Genomic DNA, 7,925 nt, shown 5'->3' on the forward strand with positions numbered 1-7,925 from the left:
GTGCAGACAATGCTTCAATGTAGAGTTAAGAATGTCTAGTGTCTTGAAACCAATTTCCAAAAAGATTAACTATTTATCATGTTATCTGCCCCTTCTTTCCTTAAAATGAACCCCAATGTTGGCAGTCCTGAAGATGGTTTTCCATGGTTTCCCATTTTCACACCAGGCAAATACTGGGACTGTACCTTAAGTTAAGGTCACGGCTGCTTCCTTCCCACTCCTAGTCCTTTCCTATCGCATCGTCGCTGTAAGAGCTATCTGTGTCGGTGCAACGTAAAGCCAATTGTAAAAGAAAAAAAAATTAAAATGCAGGTGAACCACCATGCATGTGTATATCTGGATTAATCCAAGTAAACATACCATTTTTCACTACTTGGAAGGTGGTATGACGTTCATCCTTTTCTTTTTGTCCTCACTAGCCTCTCATGGTCTTTTATGTACAATGGCATGTTCTTATCCCTTTTCTATTCTTGAGGTACTGTAATTTTCCAAATCATAGCCGGCCCTTCTTCCTTAAAAAAAATTAAATCAGGCCTAAAAAGTGTTTTGTGATATACTTTTATTTACAACAACTTTCACATTTAATTTGAGAAAAATCAAATGCACAGAAATGTCATAAATCCTACCTACCTACCTACTTCCCTAATCATTTTAGAGATATCTGATGCTGCCTTTGAAAGTTCAGGGATTTCCTCTTCATGAGTCTGCATTCGTATTGCATCTCGTGTTATGGCCACTGACCTTGAGTTTTTTGCACACGTATCTCACAATTTCATGTTAGACTTCTTTAAAGCGTCCTTGTAGCAGGCCATTAAATGCCTTTCTTGTGCCCACTGTCAGCAGCCCTGAAGATGGTTTTCCATGGTTTCCCATTTTCACACCTTAAGGCCACGGACGCTTCCTACCCACTCCTAGCTCTTTCCTGTCCCATCGTCGCCATAAGACCTATCCGTGTTGGTGCTAGATAAATAAAAAATTCATCTTCGACTTATTTAAAGCATGTTTGTAGCAGGCCATTAAATGCCTTTCTTGAACAGTATGCATTTTTTGACATTTTGTTTTCACGCCAACACGGGACATTGTCTTTAGTTATGCTGTGTTTTCTTGCAGCTGCACAATTATTCTTCATTTTGCGCGTGTTTAGTAACCATTAAACTGTCGAGTTGGCCATGCGGTCAGGGGCACGCGGCTGTGAGCTTGCATCCAGGAGATAGTGGATTCGAATCCCACTGTCGGCAGCCCTGAAGGTGGTTTTCCATGGTTTCCCATTTTCACACCAGGCAAATGCTGGAGCTGTACCTTCATTAGGGCCATAGCCGCTTCCTTCCAACTCCTAGGCCTTTCATCTCCCATCGTCGCCATAAGACCTATTTGTGCCGTTGCAACGTAAAGCAACTAGCAAAGGTGTATAAGGTCTGTACATAAAAATGTGATTTTAACCTGTGCCATTTCTTGGTGGATACAGAAGTTTTTCATCCATCTCTTAGCACAGGCCAGAGCAAAGTGTAGCTTCCACCGAAGTCCCAGTCTCATCCATGGCTGTGACAATATGGACGCTACTGGGGTGTGGGCGGTGCTGAGTAATGACGTTCATAGCATGGCCAGTGCGTCTGAGTGTTATGAAAGGGGTTGCTCATAGGATCAACCGTGCTGCAAGAGCACTGTCTTACCCAGTGAAGAAAGCAATGGCAAACTACCTCACTCATTTTACCTAGTATGCCTCATTTTTGGTGCTGCTATTGGGTTTTTGTGGTTTTCCTATAACTGCACAGCCTTTCATGATACTATCTGAGGATCCAACCAGGCTGTGGGCTGATGACCTGACAGACAGCTGAAGAAGAGAATCCATATATTCACGAAACATGTACTATCTATTCTTCAGTGTATAATGAATTAAATCTTTTACACAATTGATTTGGTACAGTACTGACTAGGCGGATGCACCAACATAACCAGTTAATGCCTGTTAACAAAAACCGTTGTTGCACAATTCAAGGACGATGTGACTTAATACGTTATGAGCGCAGGACATAGGTTACAGTGATTTTAAGGGGTGTAGTGGATGGTTACATAACTTCAAACGGAGCTACAGAATTGGAGTCATAAAATAATGAGATTCCAAATAAAGCGGCAGGTAGATGATGCACAGCGAACTGCAGAATCGGCTCGAGCAATTGTAGATGTGGTAAACAACCTTATCCCATCATTTGGGAAGGAATTCGGTTTCAACACCAACAAATCAGAATTTGAAGAGGAAATGCATACAGTTACAGGTACCAAGAAAGTTATAGCATAAGCAACGGAACATCAGTGACTCAACGCATTCATATACATTTATGCCTACTGTTAATAAAATCCACTGCCTGTTTCCAGTCATTTGACCAGGTCAGGACTGGAATGAATGAATTCCCCTTCTAGCGACGAGGATGGTAATTGTGCTAGCTGCCAAAGCCTGTCATACTCATTTGGAGCAATGAGTGACAGGTGAAATGATATTGAAGAGTATTGCTGGAATGAAAGATGACAGGGAAACCTGGAGTATCCGGAGAAAAACCTGTCCCTCCTCAGCTTTGTCCATCACAAATCTCACATGGAGTGACCAGAATTTGAACCACGGAACCTAACGGTGAGAGGCCAGCGTGTTGCTGCCTGTGCCGCCTACTGTTAGTCTGGATAGTATAAATTGGCTGGAAGTAATTTATTGTACTGCAATAAGTTTGAAGTTTTTCGCCCCCAACAATTCTGTCACATGTCGGAGAACTATCAAGGGCAGTAGGGAATGTTTACGTCACAGCAAGCAAGAGTGGGGAAAGTAGGCTTGCCAGAACTACAGCTATGACATAAACACTGCTTGTGGCCCGTAGCTGGTGAAAATACCTTGTTCTTGACTCTTCGTCTGCCTGTAAAAATCATACTGTGTTGGAGAAAACCATCCCTCCTGGAAAGTGTGTGAGACATTGCAGTTCATATCATGTGACAAATTCAACCTCTAGATTACTGTTCTATTTTCTGTGCCTACAAAAAAACTATGGCACTATCTGCAACTATACCATAAAGAATAGCCAGTTTCACAATTAACTGTACGACAGACTAGTTCGCTTTCAGGTGCATACCAACACTTCCTATCAGTTCTTATCGCCTTGTTACATCAATGTGATTATCAGTGCATTCTGTAAGAGTGGATACTTAGCTGATCATCCTCAATGATTTATAACTCCCAAGCCCTTTGATCCTTTGTGATCACTGTGGGGTGTCATTTTTCATTCAGCACTCAAGGTTGGTTTTGAATGTTTTGTGAACATCGAAGTCCATTTTCTGAAGTGTAACACACGTGTTCCAGAGAAGATTGTTCTCTGCACTGCCCAGATACTCATTTCTCATTTGCTGTTGCCCTCCCTATGCACATGGTGAGTCATTAGCAGTAAGTATTGTTTCCTGTCAATTGTTACTGCAACACTTTCAAATGCCCGTTACTATACTTTGCACTTGCGACCTCGCACTTGCTAGGGTCCCTTGTGAGTGTCATGTTTTCTGCACTGATATACTTTATTTTTATCAAACACGAATTTTATTTTCTGTCTATATTCCCAATTTCACCGGTTACATTTTTTTTTTGAAAAATGTTCGGCGTTCCTGATTAACTTTATTGATTTGTCTAATGCCATGCGAGGCAGTTTACAGTTTCTGGCAAAAACGAAATGCAAAATTTGATTTAATGGAAGCCAATTTATTTTCCATTTGAGGATCAGAAAAGGGGTCAGTGTGGAGTGACCATGCGTGTTAACATCCTATGGCTATGGTGGCACGAAGCCAAGTTCTGCATTCGGGAGGCACATGAGTTTGAGCTCCACCGTCAGCTGTTGTGAGAATGGTTTTCTAATATTTCCCATTTCCACTCCAGGCAAATGCGAGGATAGTTCCTATTTATAGGCCACAGGTGATTTCATTCCACCTCCTTACCAATTTCGTTCACCATCATTCATTTCATTTTCATTAGCTCCTCAACAGGCTGGTGTCAGGAAGGGCAACCTGTCATAAAAACATGCTATGTTAATTCATCTCGCCTGATCTCCGACCCTGTATCAAGAAACGGGACTAAAAGACATATATGCACAAGTTTCATAAGGTAGCGCAGTATGGGAACACGAAGGGGAGATCACAAGCCATGTCTCCATCATGGCTACAGCCGGTCCCAAGAGGTGGTACTAGATGGTGTGCAGAATAATTGCAAGAAGGTTAGACTCACGATAAGGGAAGGACATATTTTCAAGGTCGCAATTATTATTATTATTATTATTATTATACCATCCAATATTGCAGATTACCGAGCTCGATAGCTGCAGTCGTTGTAAGTGCGGCCAGTGTCCAGTAATCGGGAGATATTGGGTTCGAACCTTACTGTCGGCAGCCCTGAAGATGGTTTTCTGTGGTTTCCCATTTTCACACCAGGCAAATGCTGGGGCTGTACCTTAATTACGGCTACGGCCGCTTCCTTCCCTCTACTAGCCCCTTCCTGTCCCATCGTCGCCATAAGACCTATCAGTGTCGGTGCAACGTAAAGCAGCAACTTGTAAGAAGAATATTGCAGATTCAAAACTGGGAGAGGTAGTTGGATCTTCGAAGGGTGGAAAAACAGACCTCTCAACATGTTGTACGATGTTGGCATATAAAAGATAATGGTAATTTCGTGTGGCTATTTCTAGCCAAGTGCAGCTCTTGTAAGGCAGACCCTCCGATGAGGGTGGGCGGCATCTGCCATTTGTAGGACACTGCGTGTTATTGTGGTGGAGGATAGTGTTATGTGTGGTGTGTGAGTTGCAGGGATGTTGGGGACACCACGAACACCCAGCCCCCGGGCCACTGGAATTAACCACTATCCCCGACCTGGCCGGGAATCGAACCCGGGACCCTCTGAACTGAAGGCCAGTACGCTGACCATTCAGCCAACGAGTCAGACATATAAAAGATCACTGGTGACACATTCAGTGTTTACTCAACAAAATTAATTTTTAAAATTCAGCCATAAATCATACAACAGAAATTTGTTTCTCTGCCATGTGGTCAAAACTGACAAGCAGAAACCTAGATGGCATCAAATGAAAATTCCTGCACACTGTAGCTGAGGCCATTGTGTATGTGTGTTTATAACTAGACTGAAAGTAGACCTGGATACAGCTTAACCCTTAACTATTGGCGTTAACATATTGTGTGTAGTTGCTGACACGTGGTCCCACAGATCCCTACTGGTACTCAAAATATGGGTTAGAAAAAATCAAAGTATTAATTTTGATGTGTTAAGCATGTGTTTTCATACAACACATATTTCTGAATTGAAATACATAAACCATAAGCAGATAATAGCAATTTTAAAGCACCAAAACTAATATTACTTGTAAAGTTGCAGGTTTTATGGTAAAAATCAAGAGACTTTGGGAATGTCTCAGTATTTGCAGTGTATAATAAAAATTCATAACTGCATCCTAAGCGTAGTGTTCACATTAAAAGGTGCATAGAATATTAATGACACGCAACAGAAAAACTTGTACAACACTTTCTCTCATCTTATAATTCAAACTCCTCTTCTGAGATATTTTGTAACATAAGAGTCTCCTTGTTTACAAAACATGAGTCTGTCACTCTCCTTTTCAATGGTCCGGGATTATCAGCCATATATCAATTCAGTGCGAATATCTGTACTCGCAAATCAAAGTAAATTTGTCCCAAGGTGGTGCAGCTCATTTCAAGCACACCCCCAGTGGAGGTGAGCTGCACATACCATTTTAACCATATACCAGTATTCCTGCTATTTTTAGATCTCTTGCAGTATTGGGAATCGAACCCGAGACTCTGAGGACGGCAGTTAATAGTGCTAACATCACAGAGGCAGACACTTCACAAATGAGGAATATTAAAAAATCGCACTTAGAGTGGTAGTTACACAACTACAGATGTGAGATCCCAGGGACTGCACTATTACAAGTGTTACCTCCAGTAAACACTGGCATCTTTGATCATAATGGGAGCACAGAGAAGCCTGGAAGTTAGAACGCTAGATAAAGAGATTTTCAAGTCTGCTGACACATGTGAAGTGCAGAAAATTCAGGGTTACACGGTCCCATGGATCTTATGTCCAGAAGCATAGCCTACTCAAAGGTGGTTTACCGGATTTGAAGTCCTCTTGAACGGTTAGCCACTTTTTTAACATTAGGCCTATATGAAATAAAAATTGACATACCTATATTTGAATATCTTTTTAAAAATCCATAATTGTTTTCTCTCCTCTAATTTCTTACTATCAGAGTAACAAAATCTATCAACTAAAGTACAGTCTGCCCTCGTCTACTTCAATAATTTAATCCGTGAGCTTGGGGGCTGCAGCACATACAGTACATTACTCACTGTGTGACACAAGTGGACTTCATTCTCAGAACGTGGGAGTGCTCCCTCTTAAAACAAAAATCACCACCTCCACTACCACTCTCACTGGTGCATATACTCCTCCTTTTCTACTGAAAGAGAGAAAATAGCATCCAAGTTGTCCCGCTTATTAAGAAGGTATGATAAAAGTACGAGGGGCATACTATATTGTTTTACACTTAATTTTTTATACGTCTGGGTATGGTTCACATTTCACTTTTGAAGGTGGTGAAGTGTAACTAGCATCTTGTTCCACCACTTAGTAGCAGCACACACACAGGGGCCAACGATTGCACTTGTCATAGCCATTTCATAACAACACTGTCAGCGTAGGAACAGACAACATGGAAAGCAACCATCAGGGACAGTGCTATACAGTGCGCCTATGGAAAGAAGGCGTGACCACTGCAGAAGTTCATCGACGCTTGATGGCAGTCTGTGGAGAACATGCGCCGTCACGGAAAACTGTTTACAACTGGCTGGACGGTTGGAAAAGAGGGCTCACATTGGTGGACAAGGGAACCAGTTCTGGAAGGAATGTGACAATGTCATCACCAGCCAACATTGTCCGGGTCGAACAGGCCATCCAAGGAAACAAATGCATCACATTTACGAAAATGGAGCCAGCCACAGGAATTAGCCAAAACATCCTGCAGCGGATTGTGCACGGCCACTTACAGTTGGGGAAGGTGTCATCTACGTGGGTGCCTAGACTCTTGTCTGCAGATGAAAAGCTGAGGCGTGTGGACATGTGTAGAGAACTTTTGCAATGCCATGATCAAGGTCCAGCCGACTTCATGGCTAAGCTTATGACTGGTGGTGAAATATGGCTCCATTTCCATGAGCCACAAACAAAACAGCAATGGCTGCAATGGAAGCATAGGGGCAGTCCACCGCCAAAGAAGTGATTGTCACCTGTTCGGGAACATAAAGAAATCTCTGCGTGGTTGCCGTTTTGCGTATTTTGCAGAACTGGACACAGCTGTCTTGGGTACGCAGCACTCCAAAAAAATGGTTTCAGGAAGGTCTGGAGAGACTGACACATCAATGGCAAAAGTACGTACAGTTACAAGGAGATTATGTTGAGAAGGTGGACATAACTACTGATGTATAATGTACTTCATCTGGGTAGAAAAAAATAAAGTGTAAAACAATGTAGTAAGCCCTTCGTACCTTGTAATAAAATAAGGTCGACACCATATAAACGTAATTGTTGTGAAACATATTTTTTTTACAGTTCTGCTGTGCAGATGTGAAATATTGTACATTGTCGAGTGGTACTCGCCTGTTAGTCTCAGTTCAGATCAATCAGTCAATCAATTAATCACCATTGACTTGCATTTAGAGCTATCACCCAGATGGCAGATTCCCTAACAGTTCTTTACCTAGACTGTTGTTAGGTTATTTCAAAGAAGTTGGAAATTTATCAAATATATCCCTTGATAAATCGTTCCAATCCCTAATTCCTCTTCCTATAAGCAATATTTGCCCCAAATTGTCCTCTTGAA

This window comes from Anabrus simplex, chromosome 6, assembly GCF_040414725.1.
Source record: "Anabrus simplex isolate iqAnaSimp1 chromosome 6, ASM4041472v1, whole genome shotgun sequence".
In the NCBI taxonomy this organism is placed as follows: domain Eukaryota; kingdom Metazoa; phylum Arthropoda; class Insecta; order Orthoptera; family Tettigoniidae; genus Anabrus; species Anabrus simplex.